A 22062-nucleotide genomic window follows, 5' to 3' on the forward strand; every position below is an offset into this window, starting at 1 on the left:
CTGCTTTTCCTTACGACAACTTACATTTCATTACGGGTTTTCTTTTCTTTTTCTCTTCTCTCTGCTCTTTTTTACATTTGCCTTCTTCTTGATTGCCGTACGTGGAGAAAATTGAAAATCTAATAATAGGAATTTTGGTTTTATTTTCATTAAATTTATTCTGTTTTGAGATAAAAATCTATTTAATTCCGGCTTTGTTTAGGATTGTTTCTCAAAAATATTTTTCAACCTAGAAGTAAAAACAGTATTTTTTAGTTTTTATTTTTGGCAAATATACTTTTAGAAATAAATGACAATTTTAACTCTTATAATGTATTTTATATAATATTTATATGGTATATGTAATTATTTTCTTATTAAAACTATTTTTATATATAATATTATATATTTAAATTCTTATTGGTCATATTTTATTATTTAAAATATAGTTTACATATTCAAATTAAATTTTATGAATAATTAATATTAATTTCTTAAAAATATTTAAAATTTATATTTCATATATTAAAATATTAACAATAAATTATAATAAATTATTTTTATATTCTTACTAAAATATTATAATAGTAATTAATTTGAACATTATTTAAATTATATTTATTACTTTATAATATAATGTCTAAAATAGACATTTTATTTATTAAAATTACTTTTGATAATAAAACTAAATACTTAAATCTTAACCCATACTTTTCAAATGAATTTTACTTTTGTAATATTTATTTTTAAAAATTACTGAATAAAATGTAAAATAATATGTAAACATTAACTTTTAAAACTTGAAAACTTAATGAACTTATCCAAAATATTATAAGGGTAAATTATCCAAATGGTCACCAACTATGCTAGCGTTTATGTTTTGGTAACTCAATTTTTAAAATTTTCAATTTAGACATTATTCAATTTTTAAAATTTTCAATTTAGACATTAACGTTTAAATCTGTTCCTACTTTGGCTACTCGTCATTAAATTGATAACTGAAAGCCTTTTCCCTGACTGGTAAAATAACACATTTAGTCCTCCATACATACATATTATATCAATTTAATACTCAAACTTCTTAACCAAAACTTTCAGCTTTTGAAATAGATGTATCCCACATCTATAAATTTGTAATACCAAAAATGAAAGGAAAAACTTCTCTCAACTACAAATTAATAACATAATTTAAATTACTCTTAAAATGTCTCTAATTTAAAATTAATTTTATATATTAATAAATAATATTTTAGAGGTACTTACCTTTTGAATTGTTATGTAATATCAATAATATAATCTAAATTACTCTTAATTTAACAACCCAATTTCCAAGGTGTTAGAAAATACTATTTCGAAATCTTGTTTCCATAAACCAAGCCCGTAAATATTAAATAGGAATATTTATAGAGATGTTATAAAAATATGTTGAAATTCGGTTAAGTAAATTAGCTGAGAAAGTGGTTAATTTGGGGCCTAGGGACTAAATTGTAAAATTTCAATCGCTATAGAGTTTTAATTATGAAAAGGTTTGGGACTTATATAGCAATTATCTTAAGGACTAAAATGGTTAATAAACCAATTTTATTTAAATGTTCGTGGATGAAGATGGTGCATGTCATTAGAATTAAATAATTAATTATTAAAGTATAATTAATCAAGATTAAGTTAATTAATTAAGTTAAATTATAAACTAAAAGTTAGTGGAGAGATGTTATCTTCTTCATTTCTACCATCCACCATTAAAGAGAGAAAAACTTTAAACCCTTGAGCATTCGACCAATTCTATCGAGTAAGTCCCTAAGTCATTTTCTTTGATTTTTTATAGAGTTATTATCATGGGAGCTCGATTTAACTAGCCCATGTATCAATTTGTCCAATTTTTGAAATTTTGATAAGTTTTAATTCTTAATAAATTGAAGAATTAGACTTGAAATTGATAGAAATTAAGCTTAGATTAGAAAAAAGACCAAATTGTAAAATTTAACAAGCTTGATTATTAACCTTTTTACATTAGGAATCAAATTGAATAAAATGAAAATATGTTATGATATTATGTAAGGAATAGAAATTATAGGATCCCTAATGAGTAAATGTGAAATCGGATTTTAATCTAAAGCTTTATATCAAAGGTTATTCTAAGTTTAGGGACTAAATTGAATAAAATGAAAAATATGGTTGACTTGATGTTTGAATGTGAATCAATGGAAGTTGATATTGTTTATTTTATTGTGTTATCATATGTAGCAAATGTCGACGCTAAGCCATTGACAGAGAAAGGAAAAACGAGAGTTGTTAATGAGCGACACGAAATCTCGGTTTGTACTTTTATGATTCAGAATAGATTTAATTTCTTGCATATACATGTTAATTGCATGATTGAACATTGAGGTGAGTATATAATTGTCATATGAATTAATTTGTTGTGATTGTTATTGAATATCGTAATAATGGACTGAATTAAATAAAATGAAAAATAAGTATGATTTTGTGGAACATGGTTTGTAATATCTTAATGGATTGAAACATGTTATATGGTATGAGTTAATTGTGTGTTGACGATGAATTGAAATGTGATTCTGAAATTGGTTGTGAAATTATATATATACGAATTGGATTGAATTGAAATGAGATGAGATAAATGATTGTTATGCAATAGAACAGTGTACAGGGTACGAAAATGCAAATGTGATCGAACATAAGGTATGGCAGGTGAATGTAAATTATTACATGGTATGAATATGTGAGTAAGAATGATTACAAGTATGATAATGCATATATGTAAAATTGATGCCAATGTGAACTTAGTAAAAGATTAAGATACAATTGGCATGCTAATAGGGTCATATGTGCGCTTGTACAAGATATGTGATTGTACAAATATCATTACAGGTTATATCAAGATCCAGTATCTGTTGTAGATTATTAAGTATTATATGTCTTTATAGAGACCCTGGTGCAATGGAGGGATGTATTGAAAATGTTTATGCATTTTATGCCTACGAGTTTTGTGCTTCAGTGCCCTAGTGTGGTGTAGTTTAAGCTCTTACGAGCTAATTGGTGGAGTGTAGTTTACATGCATTTGTGAGTAAAAGGAAATTTAAATAGCCAATTACATCATATTAAGAATATTTAATGCATTCCACTTGTTTATCATAGTAAACGGGTTCAAATTAAAAAATTAAAAAAAAAGTAAAAATATCATCGAATAATATAACGTATTTTAATTAAGGAATGTCATTTTCAAAATTTTCCTAACTAATTTGGTGCATTGTTGATTCTTGACACTAACTCAATCGAGACTTAAATAATAATATAGATAGATATATACAATTGATGGAACAAGTAAAGTATGCATAATTCATTTAAAATGTAAATATTTTCCGTGAGTCATTTTACGGAAAAAAATTATTTTATATTGACATGTAAGTCATTTTCTATTGATTAAGTTGTTTTCTGTGAAACTAACACAAGAAAATACAGAAAATATTTTCCGTAAAACTTTTTACATGTAAACAAATGTAACATTATATTTCAAAGGCTTAAATGAAATTTTGGCCCCCAAATTATAGAACTAGGTACTTCAATTTTTTTTTTGGTAAAAAATATACCTAAACTAGGATTACTTTACATTTTTTAGTTCAACGGTTTGTAGCCGTTAAAAAAATCCGTTAACCAATAATATTATCACACGTTGCAAAAATAATTATTTATTTATTTTTCTTTTTCTTTTTCTTTTTCTTCCTTCCCTCTTCTCTCCAATGTTCCTATTTCATCTTCTTCCGCCTCTCCCATTAGACTCACTTTCTTTAAAATGCTCTCTTGTTATTATACAATCAAATAAATAAACTAATTCTAAACTATAAATTTTTCAATTAAAAAAAATAGAAAATAGCTTTTAACAAGGATTAGATAATGAACAATCAAAAAACTCTCCCTTGATTGCGATATGTTAATATGGGTTTCCAAACTCAAAATAAGTTCAAGTTTTTTCCACAACACCATAAGTTATAAGCTTCCCCAAAATCACACTAAAATTTGATAAATGAGGAAACTTTGTCCTAACATCAACAAAGAAGATGGCCCTGAGACAGTTCTAGAGGTCCCAGTCCTCGAAGAAATGTTCAAGCCTGTTTAGAAAGCATGTTAACATGGATGAAAGGTCAAGCCTCCGATAAGTGATCCTAACCCATGCTTGCCGGTCAGATTAACAAGCTTCGCTTCCTCCTTTACCTTGTTGGATCCTCTTTAGCCGTCTCCAACAATTGGGCCACTCTATTCACAAACCCATCAAGGACTGCTCCATTGTAAACTCTTCTCATATCACACTTTTCTTTCTTAATGTTGCCTTATCATTCTTTTATCTTAGTTTACACATAATGTGCCATCTCGTATTGATTAATTTTTGAATTGTTTTCAATGTTATGTTAAAACTAGGTATTTCAAGGACCTTTTAACTATATATTATAAAACAAAATAAAAAATACTTAAATGGTATTTCAAACAGATTATGTACCAAAATGGTATATTCAAACAAGTGGAGGGTGGTGCATAGGCGGCACCATCCTAAAAATCTAACATGTTTAACTGCAAAAAAAAAAAAAAAATATATATATATATATATAATGGAAAATGCCATCTAAATAGGCGGCACCAAAAGGAATACGGGTCAATTACGACTCGTATACGACCAAAACCCGACCCACCCGGACCCACAGCCAACCCACTGTCATTGATAGGACAAGACGACTGGTGAAGCCTAAGAGAAATGTGAGACACCTACTGGTCATGCCCATTTGACAGGCGGCACCGGGTTGGTGATGCCAACCTCATAGGCGGTCCACCTCTAACTCTTGCATCGGTGGCAGCGATGGGATAGGACTATGCCCGTGACTTGTGTTTTGGAGACCATTATAAGGTCCCCAATGTCTTATTTTGGCCGAAAGAGAAAAGAAATTTGAGGAAGAGAAGAAGAAGAAGAAAAGAGCGGGAAGAGGAAAAAGAAAGAAAAAGAGGGAAGGAAAAAGAGAAGGAAAAAAATAAATAGAAAAGGAAAGGAGAAAGGAGGAGAAATTGTATTTAGGGTTTAGAAAGATTTGGTATTAAAAAATCATAAAAGGTAATCTTTTATTTAGTAAATTTTTTGTTATAAATAAATGTTAATTTTTTTGTTGTTATTGTTGATTTATTTGGATTTAATTTTTAATTTTATTTTTGTAAGGTATTATTTGGTTAAAAAAGCTATTAAGGTATGTTGGTATTTATTTTATATTTTCATTCATTCATAAGTTTTTTTAATGTTTATTGAAGTAAAAAGCCTATTTATATAATGTATAAAGAATGTTTTATTTTTTATGTAATTTATTTGTTATGTGTGTTTTAGGTTTATTAGATTTATTTTTATGTAATTTATTTGGCGTGTTATTTTATTATTTTAATATAATTTTTTATTTTTATGTAGGTAAAAGATGAGACCATTGAGATGAAATTTGTAAATGGGACCATTAAGTTGGAATTTATGAGATAAATTAGGAATAATAGTTTACATGTTCTAATTTTTTAGATTTTATAATTGGGAATAAGAGTTTATGTTTTTAAATTTTATTTTATGTTTTTTATAAATATTATAAATGAAATTTCTTTTGAATCCTTCTATGAAAAAAATTTATATATTTTGACAATAATTAAGTTGGCATGTTATTATATATATATATATTATATTTTAAACCAATACATTTTACTTATTATCATTTTAGAATAATAATAACAATATTCGTATTTATTATGTTGATATAGTTTATGTTATGTTTTTTTATTTTTTTGGCATGTTATTTTATTATTTTAATATAAAATATATTTTATGTAGGTAAAAGATTAGATCATTGAGATGAAATTTGTGAATGAGACTATTGAGTTGGAGTTTGAGTTGGAATTTATAAGATATATTTATTTTGTTAATGTATTATATAAAAAATATGATGTGGACAAAACTGTTTGGTATTTTTGTAATTAAAAGTAATATATAAAACTTAGGTATTTTGATAAATATTTAAAATGCATCAAACTTAGAAATTAATTGTCGAAATTTGTTTTGAAATTGTAGGTATCGAAATAGGTTCATTGATTAATAACAATGATCACATATCAAACACAATTAATAATATGGTCATATATTGTTATTTTTTAATCACGGGTTCCCTTAAAAAAAGTTTTGCATCATTTACGGAAATAAATTATGTTATAATAACTATTTTTTGTAATTTAATAGTGTCAGGGCCCATACCAAATTTACATGTTTGAGATTTTCATGGCTGAAAGCCAATTTTGAACATTTTTCAATTAATGCCACTGAGCAGGAGGTAATGTGCGCAGCTCGAGCGTACATTATGCATATTATAAGGGTTTACTGATGCAAAATGCGAAGGGTTCATTTGATGTATTTACCCCTATTAACTGATTTGTAGAATGTTCGCTTGTATAGTTGGGGTTCTGCAGCTCTGGCTATGTTGTATCGTGAGCATTATCAGACAAAAAAGCTTGATGTCGTAGACATAGGCAGATACCTCATATTGAGGCAATCTTGGGGTCTTTACCGAATGTCATTCTTGGCAATGGTTAGGCACCAAGCACACATATTTTCATTGGTGAACAGGTGATAAAATTTTTCTTGTTATAGCAATTCATTGACATTTTTTTTGATGATACTATTCTAATGATACTATTCTAACATGTAATTTGTTTTCGTAGATGAAGTACCAATCCGGGTATCGGGAGGTCATACACTATCTCGATATATCGTTTGATGATTGAACAACATGTCAGGGAAGGGGTAAGCTATTCTAATATTCGTGATAGGTAATTACTTTGCATATCTTACTCGAACCGTATTAAATTTTAACCATGTTATTAATCGTGTAGTTCATCTAGATGCCGTATCGAAGACCAAAAATTACGGTTGTTATACCTCGTCTACCCACATTCATTCACACCTGTGGTGCATTAACGCACCAATTATCAATTTCCAGACAGTCAAGTGGTATAATGGGGATCGAGTACTCCGGCAGTTTGGTTGCATCCAGTATATCCCGGCTCTGCCAATGCATTTAGAGAAGATCCACAGGGATTAACAAGAGAGGAAAACATGGAAATAATTGGGAGATTGTGTAGCATAAATATATTGTAGTGTGGGATAATAGAATGGCGCGGAGACCTCAGATGGATATTTCTTTCGATTTGCAACCATCATTAGAGTACATACAATGGTATTCTAGTACGAGAAAACCATATTTACTTGGTTGGCAATCAGATGTAGCCCCTCTGCACATGCATCGACTTAGGGCATACGAGACAGAGCTCGAGCTAGAGCCCAAGCGGTCGCATACACATCCCAGGGATAGTTCTTATAATCCAGAGTTGCGGGTCAGTAACTATTTCTTGGGCTCATCAGGACACGGATATCATTCCAAGTTTGATATCTTAAATCCAATACCACCACAAAACAACACTCCTCACGGTCCGTATACACCGCATTACTCCACTCTTTTTCGGTCGTACCCACTGCAATATAGCACTCCTCCTGGCTCAAGTTCATTGATGGCGTCCAGGGCATATGAAATTTCTTTTATGTTTCACACACCCCCACTGCGACTGAAGAGAATGTTGATTGCCACGACCACCCACAACGTGAACGTCGACCCCTGCAGAAATATACCCCTAGGACCACACTATTAAACCATCAATTTTAGGGGTTTCTTGCAATTTAAATATTACAAAGTTTGTACTTTTTTATTCTAAAAAAATATAGATCAAGAAAAATACAATCTTTATATTTATTTAATTAGATTAATTGCAACATTAAAACTTGGAACAAACTTTGTGGTCATAAATTAAATTAATTGCAACATTAAAACTTGGAACAAAATTTGTAATATAAATTAAATACATGACAACATTAAAACTTGGAACAAACTTTATAATATAAATTAAATACATTACAACATTAAAACTTGGAACAAACTCGTAATATAAATTAGGTACATTGGATTACATAAGCTCAATTCCTACTCGATCGTGATGATTGTCCAATATGGTAGTTTCACAACGGGCATTTACTCCGATTATAGCCAGCTAATCTGCATAATCCACAATGCTTACTGTCAGATTTCTCCCTAATGTCCATTTCATTATGGATTATGGATGATTGCGGATGAACTTTCGGATTCCTATGTAACACCCCTTACCCAGCCCAGACGTTATGGCCGGATCCGACATGCCACATCGAAGCATTCAAAACATTTCCGATCCAGAAAGAAAACTTACTGAGTGTTTTAAAAGATGATTTCATTATAAGTTAAAGTGAATGGAAGCTGTGCACCAGGTAGGAAATCGGAAAAGAGGAGGTGAGTCCATCGGACTGCTTAAGTACCAAGCTCCCTTCGGATCCAATCCTAGACATGCAAACCGCCATTGCCATACCTTAATGTCATGTATATTTCTAGAAAACCAATTTGATTAAGTCCTTTTTAGGAAAAGTGATTAATTTTGGAAAATATCTTCATTGCGGAAGCTTTGCTTGTTTTCGTGTTATTTGGAAATCAATTACTGTTTTTGAAAACGCGCCCTAAAACTATCCAATTCAACAGTTAAATATAAATATTACCTATCTTAATAAAATATATAAAAACCATCAAAAATAAATAAACGGCCTTATTACATTTAAAAGCTCAAAACCTCAAACGTAATTAAAAGGATATCCAGTTCACCAGAAGAAAATCAAACTTTGAGCGGGTGGCCACTCAATTCCCTCACGCTCCAAGCCCACTATGGTTGGGGATTACTGCGTGGATGGAAATAAAAGGGTGAGTTTGGGGAAACTCAGGTGTAAATTAACCCAACCATAGCCTATATCAGCTCAAACCACATAAATAGAATAAGTTGGCCTTAGCCGAATGTATTGAATAAAGCCCACAGGCCCATAATGAACGAGCAGATATTACATGTTTATGTAAAACCCAACCAGATTCATCCATAACACCCCGTACCAGCCTTACACCATGTGGGAGACTACTCGACCCACCCACCCGCCACACACCACAGAAATCGCAGTGGCTAGTCCAGATATTGTGACGAAGTCACCAGATCTGAATATTGTGGCGAGCCACGGATCAGATATATGTGGCAGAGCCACCAGATTAGATAATTGTGGCATAGCCACTAGGACAGATATATGTGGCAGAGCCACCAAATCAGATAATTGTGGCATGGCCACTAGGACGCTTCCTCCATAGTATAACCCAAGTCCCCATGCAACAGATATATAATCATGGCATACATCATACAGAATCAGATCGTCATGCTTTTCAGTCAAAAGTAACCCTAGGGGTATAATGGTAATTTTGCATACATAGGGGTATTCAAGTAATTTAACTATTCTTAAGGATTTCATACATAACATAGCCATTTATGTACGATCAGAAACACTTACCGCGTTTTCTTACCAATTTGGGCCCATTGGCCCATTATCCCGTTTTTGGCCCATTAAGCCCAAAAATATCGAAATGCACAGAATCGCGCACTCTACAGTCTTATCACTTTAATTTACCATATACATCAAACTATTAATCTCATAAGCATTCACACACTCACAAGATCTCAAAATACCGGCTTTTCGGCTTGTGCCGATCTAGTCTATAAGAGGGTCTTAGTTACACACCTGTTTGCGACGATATGTTGACGAGATCCACACACGAACTGCCTACAATTGGATTACTAACACGTTAATCTAACTATTCAAACACGAACTACATATTAACCCCATACCATATTCGGCCAACCACACCTACAGATCATAGTAAGCTTATAAGAAATCAATAAGCAACTCATTAACAAATTTTTGTCAATGTTTACCACATAATCAAAATTTCACTACAAGCTGTCTTCCTGAGCAACAGTCACTAAATCATTTATAACTGGAGCTACGAAACTCCAAATCAAGTTCCGTTAATTTTCTTTGAAAATAGACTCATATATCTTATATCCATAAAATTTTCAGAATTTTTGGTTTATCCAATCAATACCAGATTTTTCTCAAAGTTTCCCATGTTTCACTATTTGACTAATCTGACCACTCTTCTTTACGAATCAAATTTCTCATTGTACAGAATTCAAAATATGTTCTTATTTATTTCATTTGAAACTAGACTCAATAAGATTCAATTACATAATTTATTCAGCTTCTAATTCATCTCCCACAATTTATGGTGATTTTCCAAAGTCACGTTACTGCTGCTATCCCCAGCAGATTTATTACCAAATCACTCTTTCACACATATCTTGCATGCATGTTATTTAAACATGTATATCACCAATCAATCATCACATATCTATGATTTTATTTAAGTATAATCTCCATTTCATCATTTTAAAGCACAACATGTTAGCCGATTTTTCCCTTTAACATCTAAGGCACATGCATGCTCATTTGTTTGGCTCAACTTCACCTATCTTCCATTTTTTATCAAAAGAACATGAAACAACAACCATTTCCTTCATTTTAATTCATGACTAAATGCTCACAACACAACTAAAAACCAAAATATGCTTCAAGAGTTAAGGTAGAATCAAGAAGAACTCATGAACCTCAAAATAGAAGCAAGGTACCAAGAACTTACCTTCAATTTTCTTCCCCAAGTGACCGAACATTCAAGAGCTTTCTCCTCTCCTTTCTTTTTTCTAACTTTAGGCTATGATGAACAAAGATGGACAAAAATTTGTTCTTTTCACCCCTTTTTTTTTAATAAAATTTCATATTTCATCCATTTAATTCTTTAATACAAAAGGCATGAAATTCCCATCATGAAACATCTACCTAACCCATTATCATGGAACATTTACCTAACCCATTATCATAAAACATTTACCTAACCCATTATCATGGAACATTTACCTAACCCATGATCAATTTGTATCAATTTGTACTATAAATTATGGATATCAAGTGCACATTTTGTCTACAACAACATGATGGCTGGCCACTTCATGTAAAATGGGAGGTTTGTCATGTAAATCCTCCTATTTATTTGGCCACTTCAATTTAGCCTAGAGCATTTTCAAACATTTTCACATAGGTCCTATTTCATAATTTCACCCCATTTTCTTATAGAACAAAAATTAACTAAAATTGCCGGGTTCTATCTTAAGCTTGGGCCTTCTAGAGGCCCACTAACATAATTAAACCTATGCCAACATTCACAGAATTCCCGAAAATTGGGGCGTTACAACTCTACCCTTCTTAAAGAAATTTTGTCCTCGAAATTTACCTGATCCAACTAGTTGAGGGTATTGTTGACGCATAGTCTCTTCTGATTCCCAAGTAGCTTCTTCCCTTCCATGATTACGCTAAAGCGCTTTCACTAACGGGACAGATTTCCTTCTGAGAAGCTTAACATCTCGAGCCAATATTTGCACAGGCTCCTCCTCAAAGGTCAAATTAGTCTGAACTTCAATTTCTGCAACTGGCAGGACATGAGCAGGGTCAGAACGATAATGCCTTAACATGGAGACGTGAAAAACATCGTGAATCCTGTCTAACTCTGGAGGCAATTCCAACTGATAAGCCACTGGGCCTACTCGCTTCAAAACCTGATAAGGCCCAATGAACCGCGGACTTAACTTGCCCTTCTTATTGAACCTTAATATCTTATTCCAAGGAGAAACCTTTAAGAAGACCATATCACCTACTGAGTACTCAATCTCCTTACGCTTCAAATCTGCATACGACTTTTGCCTATCAGATGCTTCTTTTAACCGGTCCCTAATTATTCTAACCTTATCCTCAGTATCAGCTACCAACTCTGGTCTAAGAATTTGTCACTCTCCTAGTTCAGTCCAACAACTAGGTGTACGACACCTTCGTCCATACAGTGCTTCATACAGTGCCATTCAAATACTCGCCTGGTAACTGTTATTGTACGTAAATTTTGCCAACGGCAAGTAATCCTCCCAACTACCTCGAAAGTCAATCACGCATCCCCTCAACATGTCCTCCAGAATCTGAATAACCCTCTCTGACTGACCATCAGTTTGGTGATGGAAAGCCGTACTAAAGTTCAATCGCGTCCCCAACGCCTCATGCAACTTTTGCCAAAACTGATATGTGAATCTGGGATCCCGGTTAGAGACAATCGAAATTGGGACCCCATGAAGTCATACAATCCCGCCACATACAGCTTGGCTAACTTTTGAAGCGAAAAGTCAGTACGTACAGGTATGAAATGGGCTGATTTGGTCAACCTATCCACAATCACCCACACCGAGTCTTTCTTTGATGGTATCAAAGGCAACCCACTCACAAAGTCCATGGTTACTCTTTCCCACTTCCAAAGTGGTATCTTCACCGGCTGTAACAGTCCAGAAGGTAATTGATGCTCAGCTTTCACTTGTTGGCATGTCAGACATTTTTCTACAAACTCCGTTACTTCTCGCTTAAGTCCAAGCCACCAATACAATTCTCGTAAGTCGTGATACAACTTATTCCCTCCAAGATGCATGGCACATAGTCCCCCATGAGCTTTCTTCAATATTGTCTGCCTTAAATCAGAGTTCCTCGGAACACAAATTCTTCCTCGGAAACACAGAACTCCATCACCATTTAAACCGAACTCAGAAGTTTCCCCTTCCTTAACTTGTTGAAAACGAGCAACCAAAGACTCATCTTCCAACTGCTTTTCCTTAATCTGGTCCACCCAAGTTGGCCTTACTTGCAATTCACCAACAAGCGCCATCATCATCTGAGACTCAAACGAGCAAACATTGCTCTCGGATCGAATCACGGTTCTACGACTTAAAGCATCGGCTACCACATTAGCCTTGCCTGGGTGATACTCGATCAAATAGTCATAATCCTTAAGCAACTCAATCCATCTCATTTGCCTAAGGTTCAGCTCCTTCTGAGTCAACAAATACTTAAGACTCTTGTGGTCTGTGTATATAATACACCTCTCCCCGTACAAGTAATGTCTCCAAATCTTAAGTGCAAATATCACTACCGCCAACTCCAAATCATGAGTAGGATAGTTCCCTTCGTGAGGTTTAAGCTGTCGTGATGCATATGCAACCACCTTACCCTCCTGCATTAACATGCAGCCCAAACCCACGTGTGATGCGTCACTGTTCACAGTAAAATCCTTCCCAGACTCTGGCTGAATCAACACAGGTACTTCAGTTAGAACTTTCTTCAACTTCTCAAAAGCTTCCTGCTGCTTCTCAGTCCATACAAACGGTACTCCTTTCCTTATGAGTTTTGTTAGAGGTGCTGCCATCACAGAAAAACCTTCCACAAACCTTCTGTAGTACCTGCCAGTCCTAGGAAACTCCGTATTTCCGACACTGACCTAGGTGGCTTCCACTCTAAAATCACTTCAATTTTCCGAGGGTCCACCTTAATCCCCTTAGCAGAGACCACATGTCCTAAGAAGGTTACCTCCCTCAACCAAAGTTTAGACTTGCTGAACTTCACAAAGAGTTCCTTCTCCCTTAACACTTGCAGCACTATACAGAGATGCTCGTCATGTTTCGCTTCAGTTTCAAAATATACAAAGATATCGTTAATAAAGATGACTACAAACTGATCAAAAAATGGTTGGAACACACGATTCATCAGATCCATAAATGCTGCAGGGGCGTTCGTCAATCCAAATGGCATAACCAGAAACTCGTAATGACCATACCGAGTCCTGACTATCGTCTTATGGATATCTGCCTCATTGACTCTTAACTGATGATATCCAGATCGAAGATCGATCTTGGAAAATACAGAAGCTCCTCTAAGCTGGTCAAACAGATCGTCAATCCTTGGCAGTGGATACTTATTCTTAATCGTCAGTTTGTTCAACTGGAGATAATCAATGCAAATCCGCATCGTACCATCCTTCTTTTTCACGAATAGCACCGGTGCTTCCCATGGAGGCACGCTTGGCCTAATAAAGCCCCTATCCAACAACTCTTAAATTTGAGCCTTTAACTCCACTAACTCTTTCGGTGCCATCCTATACGGTGCGTTGGACACGGGCACCGTTCCAGGCAACAAATCTATTCCAAACTCAACTTCTCGGTTCGGAGGCAATCTTGGAAGCTCCTCTGGAAAAATATCTTGGAACTCCTTTACGGTCCTAACCTTATCCACTGTCAATCCCTCCTCTTCTGACTGACTTACAAATGCCAAATAGGCCTCACAACATTTTCGAATCCACTTTTCAGCTCTTAAAGCTGACACCACATTGGACAAATAATCCCTTCGCTCACCTATTACTATAACCTCCTCATCCTTTGTGGTCCTTAACACCATTCGTTTAGCAGCACAATCCAGGGTCGCCTTATGCTTAACAAGCTAGTCTATTCCCAAAATGAGATCAAACTCTCCGAAGCGTAACTCCATCAGATCTTCAGGGAAAATCCTACCTTGAGTTTCTAAGGGTACATCCCTATACAGTTTGTCTACCCTAACCGAGTGACCCAAAGGACTTAATACAGATACCCCACTCACAATCTCCTCAGAGCAACTCAAGTCGTCCATAATCCGTTCTGTGGCCTCCAACAAATATTCCGCCACATTCGGGGCTATAACAGACACGCCTCTAAAGATCTCCGCTCCGTTAGCCCGAAGTCGTTTAGAAATAGATCCCCGAACTCCATTGTCCGTACTTGCCCCGGCAACTCTTTCCAGAACACGAAGCATTGCCTATGACAGGGCATCATCCTCGGCACCGCGGTCATGAGACTCTACCTTTGTTGCCGGTGGTACCGGTGCATCTACCGCCGGCATATGTCTCGAAGACGAAGATCTTGCTCGAGCACTTTCTCGGCTCCGTCCACAGCCTCTTGTACGCATATTGTATTATCTTGATTACGAATTTTATACATCAATTAATATTCCAGTGTTTATTACAGATGTTTTATGAATCAGACAGTAGTCCAGAGTTTATTTTCGCAGAATCGAAGTCTAGCTACAGTTTCAGTCTCTTATCAGATTTTCCTATGGTTTCAGTATTATCCTATTCAGAGTATCCTAGCAGGATTTCAGTACAGACAGATAATTCAGAAAAATATTTAGAAAAGTTCAGAATAATACTTACAGGCTTGGGCCGGAGATTCGGAATGCCACCTTCTAAAGATTTAAATTTTGAACGAGTTTTTCACATTCTTTATAAAATTTTCGCTTTCGAAAATCTTTATTTTTGGAAACTCATTCTACAGCAGAGTTGTTGCAACCTAGGCTCTGATACCACTAAATGTAACACCCCTTACCCGGCCCAAACGTTATGGCTGGATCCGACATGCCACATCGAAGCATTCAAAACATTTCCAATCCAGAAAGAAAACTTACTGAGTGTTTTAAAAGATGATTTCATTATAGGTTAAAGTGAATGGAAACTGTGCACTAGGTAGGAAACTGGAAAAGAGGAGGTGAGTCCATCGGACTGCTTAAGTACCAAACTCCCTTCGGATCCAATCCTAGACATGCAAACCGCCATTGCCATACCTTAACGTCATGTATATTTCTAGGAAACCGATTTGATTAAGTCCTTTTTAGGAAAAGTGATTAATTTTGGAAAATATCTTCATTGCGAAAGCTTTACTTGTTTTCGTGTTATTTTGAAATCAATTACTATTTTTGAAAACGCGCCCTAAAGATATCCAATTTCAACAGTTAAAAATAAATATTACCTATCTTAATAAAACATATAAAAACCATCAAAAATAAATAAGCGGCCTTATTACATTTAAAAGCCCAAAACCTCAAACGTAATTAAAAGGATGTCCAGTTTACCAAAAGAATATCAAACTTTCAGAACGGGTGGCCACTCTAAATTCCTTCACAGCTCCAAGCCCACTATGGTTGGGGATTACCTGCGTAGATGGAAATAAAAGGGGTGAGTTTGGGGAAACTCAGTGTGTAAATTAACCTAACCATAGCCTATATTAGCTCAAACCACATAAATAGAATAAGTTGGCCTTAGCCCAGAACAGAATTCAGAATAAAGCCCATAGGCCCATAACAGAACAGAATAGATATTACATGTTTATGTAGAAACCCAACCCAGATTCATCCATAACACCCCCGTACCAGCCTTACACCATGTGGGGAGACTACTCAACCCACCCAACCGCTACACACCACAGAAATCGCAGCGAGGTTGCCAGATATTGTGACAAAGTCACCAGATACAGATATTGTGGCAGAGCCACCAGAACAGATATATGTGGCAGAGCCACCAGATCAGATAATTGTGGCATAACCACCGGATAGAGATATATGTGGCGAGCCACCAATCGAATAATTGTGGCATAGCCACCGGACGCTTCCTCTATAGTATAACCCAAGTCCCCATGCAATGATATATAATCATGGCATACATCATACGTAATCGGATCGTCATGCTTTTCACAAAAAGTAACCTTAGGGTATAATGGTAATTTTGCATACATAGGGGTATTCAAGTAATTTAACTATTCTTAAGGTTTTCATACATAACATAGCCATTTACGTACGATCGGAAACACTTACCGCGTTTTCTTACCAATTTGAGCCCGTTGGCCCATTATCCCGTTTTTGGCCCATTAAGCTCAAAAATATCGAAATGCACAGAATCGCGCACTCTGTAGTCTTATCACTTTAATTTACCATATACATCAAACTATTAATCTCATGAGCATTCACACACTCACAAGATCTCAAAATACTGGCTTTTCGGCATTTTGGCTTTTCGACTTGTGCTGATCTAGTCTATAAGAGGGTGTTAGTTACACACCTGTTTGCGATGATATACTGACGAGATCCACACACGAACTGCCTACAATTGGATTACTAACACGTTAATCTAACTATTCAAGCACGAACTACATATTAACCCCATACCATATTCGGCCAACTACACCTACAGATCATAGTAAGCTTATAAGAAATCAATAAGCAACTCATTAACAAATTTTTGTCAATGTTTACCACATAATCAAAATTTCACTGCAAGCTGTCTTCCTGAGCAACAGTCACTAAATCATTTATAACTGGAGCTACGAAACTCCAAATCAAGTTCCGTTAATTTTCTCTGAAAATAGACTCATATATCTTCTATCCATAAAATTTTCAGAATTTTTGGTTTATCCAATCAATACCAGATTTTTCTCAAAGTTTCCCATGTTTCACTGTTTGACTAATCTGACCACTCTTCTTTACGAATCAAATTTCTCATTGTACAGAATTCAAAATATGTTCTTGTTTATTTGATTTGAAACTAGACTCAATAAGCTTTAATTACATAATTTATTCAGCTTCTAATTCATCTCCCAAAATTTATTGTGATTTTCTAAAGTCACGTTACTGCTGCTGTCCCAAGCAGATTTGTTACCAAATCACTCTTTCACACATATCTTGCATGTATGTTATTTAAACATGTATATCACCAATCAATCATCACATATCTATGATTTTATTTAAGTATAATCTCCATTTCATCATTTTAAAGCACAACATGTTAGCCGATTTTTCCCTTTAACATCTAAGGCACATGCATGCTCATTTGTTTGGCTCAACTTCACCTATCTTCCATTTTTCATCAAAAGAACATGAAACAACAACCATTTCCTTCATTTTAATTCATTACTAAATGCTCACAACATAACTAAAAACCAAAATATGCTTCAAGAGTTAAGGTAGAATCAAGAAGAACTCATGAACCTCAAAATAGAAGCAAGGTACCAAGAACTTACCTTCAATTTTCTTCCCCAAGTGACTGAACATTCAATAGCTTTCTCCTCTCCTTTCTCTTCTCTAACTTTAGCCTATGATGAACAAAGATGGACAAAACTTTGTTCTTCTCACCCTTTTTTTTTTATAAAATTTCATATTTCATCCATTTAATTCTTTACTATAAAAGACATGAAATTTCCATCATGGAACATCTACCTAACCCATTATCATGGAACATTTACCTAACCCATTATCATAAAACATTTACCTAACCCATTATCATAAAACATTTACCTAACCCATTATCAATTTATATCAATTTGTACCATAAATTATGGATATCAAGTGCACATTTTGTCTACAACAACATGATGGCTGGCCACTTCATGTAAAATGAGAGGTTTGTCATGCAGATCCTCCTATTTTGCTCTCCTATTTATTTGGCCACTTCAATTTAGCCTATAGCATTTTCAAACATTTTCACATAGGTCCTATTTCATAATTTCACCCCATTTTCTTATGGAATAAAAATTAACTAAAATTGTCGGGTTCTATCTTAAGCTTGGGCCTTCTAGAGGCCCACTAACATAATTAAACCTATGCCAACATTCATAGAATTCCCGAAAATTGGGGCGTTACATCCTTTGCAACCTTTTGTCTGGGACAAGCTCGAAAGTTGTCGGAGGCACCTTCCACATAGACAGGTTAGGCAGGACGGGGAACTTGTTCTCCCAGACACGTAACCTGCGTTCGAGGGTGTACACATCATTGATAAATTATTCAACATTGGGCGAGACTTTAACACAGGTTGCCACAACATGCGCACATGGATAATGAAGTGTTTGAAACTTCCTGCAATCGCACCATCTGTTTCTGAGATCAACTCTATAGGACCTAAGTGGTATACTGAGTCGACGACCAATGGTCTTCGTAACTTGAAACGTTTTAAGACGTCGTGAATATACTTCTACATTCATCGACCTAGCTATTCGACGATTTGCAACCATTGTATCATTGACATCTTCGACAAATACGTGTCTCGCTTCCATTTAGTTGACTTGTTGTTGACCCATTCTTGGTATCAATGTAGCCAACTTGTAAAATATAGCCGAGAAGGCAGATGAAATTGGAAGATGTTGTGTTTTTAACAACACGGAGTTGATCTCTTCCTCCAAGTTTATGGTCATATGACCATAGTGAAAGCTCTTGTCGAAACTTTAAGCCCATTGCCACGACGCCATGGTACCCAACCACTATCGGAAAGATACGTTCATTTGACCCTCCATGTCACTCTCAAGTCGAGTCATTCTTTGGCGGAAAATGTATGGCTCTAACTCGTGCACTGTGTATGTATTAAGAAAAGATAATTTACAGTATTACCCTAAAACATTAAAATTGATATTGAAAAGATAAGATTATCCTTTACTTATTCTCACAACTTGTCTCTACAAGTCTGTATTTTTATAATCTTGATAGAAGTTAGTCGCGATGTGCCGGATGCAGTAAACGTATCTCCATGGCACACTAAAATGCCTAATGACGGCAATTAATCATTTTCCTCTATCGAAGATAATGCAAATATTATCATTGCTAATAACATACCTCCGCAGGTTATTAAAGAAGAATTCTCATGATTCAATGTTCTCTTTATCTACAATGGAAAATGCTATCGGGAGCACGTTCTTATTTCCATCTTGAGCAACCGCAAAAAGTAGGATTTGCATATATTTTTCGTATAGTCAGGTCTCATCTACTTGCACAAACGGCTTACAGTGGGGAAATGCGTACGCACATGGATCAATCGTCCAGAACATCCAATGAAAATTTTTTTCCCGATTGTAATTGGTCATCCAGGCAGTAATAAGGTCATGTCTGTAACTTAATGACCGTCTCTAGCACGTACTCTCGCATAGTGGCTATCCATCCTTGTAGCTTATTATATGATGCAACGAAATCCCCGTACAATTGCTCCATTATCATATGTTTAGCTATCCACGCCTTTCGATATGATACTCGATATTGGAGTCGTGCCTGCATTTCGGCAATCAATACCAAAACTTTAATGGTCTGCATGTCATTCACCATTGGCATGATACACGTACAGATAGTTTTGGAATCAATTTTTTTATGATATTCTGTTATATGTATTGACGTGCATGTGTGAAGCTCAACAAATTTTCGCATCTCCCACATCTGCGACTTTTGAATAAAAGCGGCTCGTACCCGCCAATTGCAGCCTTTCGCCGACTTCCAACACTTCTCAATATATAATGTCAGTTTAGACTGCAACTTTGTAGTCCACTGATATATTCATGCTATACCGCTTGATAGCAAATATGCACTCTTTATTACTTTTGAATCTCTGGCTCACGAACAACTCCTCAAGATCGGAATCTATGGCCAACTGGTGAGCAGGTAGCATTTTAAGGTACTCCGAAAACTCAGCTACGTGCGTCGCGTCAGGGTGTATGAGCAACATGTATGCCCCAGGATTATTGTGTATCACAATACGTTGAATCTGGTTCCCGACTGAAAATGCGTTAATATTTCCATCGTCATTCACTTCTTCATCGTTAATATCATCGAATATGTTGTCCATATCGGAATCACTATCACTATTGACCTCATGATCACAAGGATCGCTACTATCGTATCCATCATCACCAACCACATCAATATCAGGTGCAACATTAAGATCGATATTGATCCCGCGTATAGTCGATTGACTATCAACATAAGATATTGGAGAGACCATACACGGTTCTTGAGCTCCATGTTCTTCACCTAATGCAATGAGATCTTCAGTTGGCTCCACACCAACTAACTCAGCAAATAACTGAATCAGTGCATTTTGGTCACTCCGATTCCCACAATAAAGAGTGATTATTGTCTTTACGTCTTCATCATCTACAAGTTCCATTTTGGTGAATTTGATGGGATCTGTCGAAACTGGAAACTTATAGAAAAGTTTTGAGATCCTTCTCCCACAACGTCTAACAATTTTTGTGCTAACCCTTTCCTTCATATCATATAACGAGACATTTCTATTAAATCTCATTGCTATTTGTTGGCGACATTCAAATATACATCCAATGGTTGTTGTCAAGATTATTCCATCAAAATAAATGCATACAAAAAACTGATTATCCATATTCAATACTCAATCTGTTAAAAAATAAATAAAAATGCTCAAAACAATTTTGAACAGCAAAAAAAATACTTACATTAAAAGTTTAATGAATAAAAAGAGACCAAAATTATATCAATATGCAATTTTTTTCATTCATAAGCTCAGACTTTTTCAATTGTCATTTTGTACATGAACAATATTTTATCTTTACATTTAACCACTTAAATTCATTTCTACGTTTTCTTCTATCTCCAATCCTGTATCTTTCTCTAGGAAATTCTCTATATTAAATTCTAAATTCTCTTCAAATTCATCTTCTACAATCCAATTTGGAAATTCCTCAGGATCTTCTTCCTCTTCAATCTTTATAACGAGTATTCAATTTAAAAATTCTCTTGGTAATTTCCTAACAACTAATTTATCCACCATGGTATGTCAAACACATTTTGCTTCCCAGTCAACTTTTGTGAACCTACACTTTGTCTCGCTATTCCTTGCTCCATAAGAGATTATAAACTTCACGAAGCATATAACTAGATTCCAATAGGTTCGTTGTACCAATGTCTTCCAAAGTTGGTCTAAAATGATTTGATGCCCCCTGTTCTATTAACGTCCCTCTAAGGGTTAAGTATTGGACTTTATTCTTTCTAATCAGTTCATGACTCTTCCATAACACTTCTTGTATCTTTTGATTTACGATAATAAGGTGTTGAGCGATGTCTTCTTCTAGTTTCATTCTGTAATCTTACAATTCTCTCATCATGTTATCAACTTTCTCCCTTTGTGCTTAAGTTATTATCTCATCAAGCAATATCAAATTTATTGTCATTTTTAACAATATATATGATGAAAATATTTTTATTTCGATTTTTAGTATTTATCTATTTTTTCTATTGTTATCACTAACTAACAATTACTTTATTATAGTTACTAACAAAATAACTTTCCAATATATTAAAAATTTTAAAACATAACATTCATAACCTAACAAATCACAATAAATCTTAAACAAATAATTAATCTAAACACAAAACTTACTAACAAAATAACTTAAAATTTAATATAAATTTTCATTTATAATCTAACAAATCACAATAAACAAAATAACTTTAAAACAAAACATAAAAATAACACTAAACAAACTATATAATACTAACAAAATATTTTTTCTCATCATAATCTATTCTATTTGAAAATAAAAATAAAAATA

The sequence above is a fragment of the Gossypium arboreum genome, chromosome 10 (assembly GCF_025698485.1).
Source record: "Gossypium arboreum isolate Shixiya-1 chromosome 10, ASM2569848v2, whole genome shotgun sequence".
NCBI lineage: Eukaryota > Viridiplantae > Streptophyta > Magnoliopsida > Malvales > Malvaceae > Gossypium > Gossypium arboreum.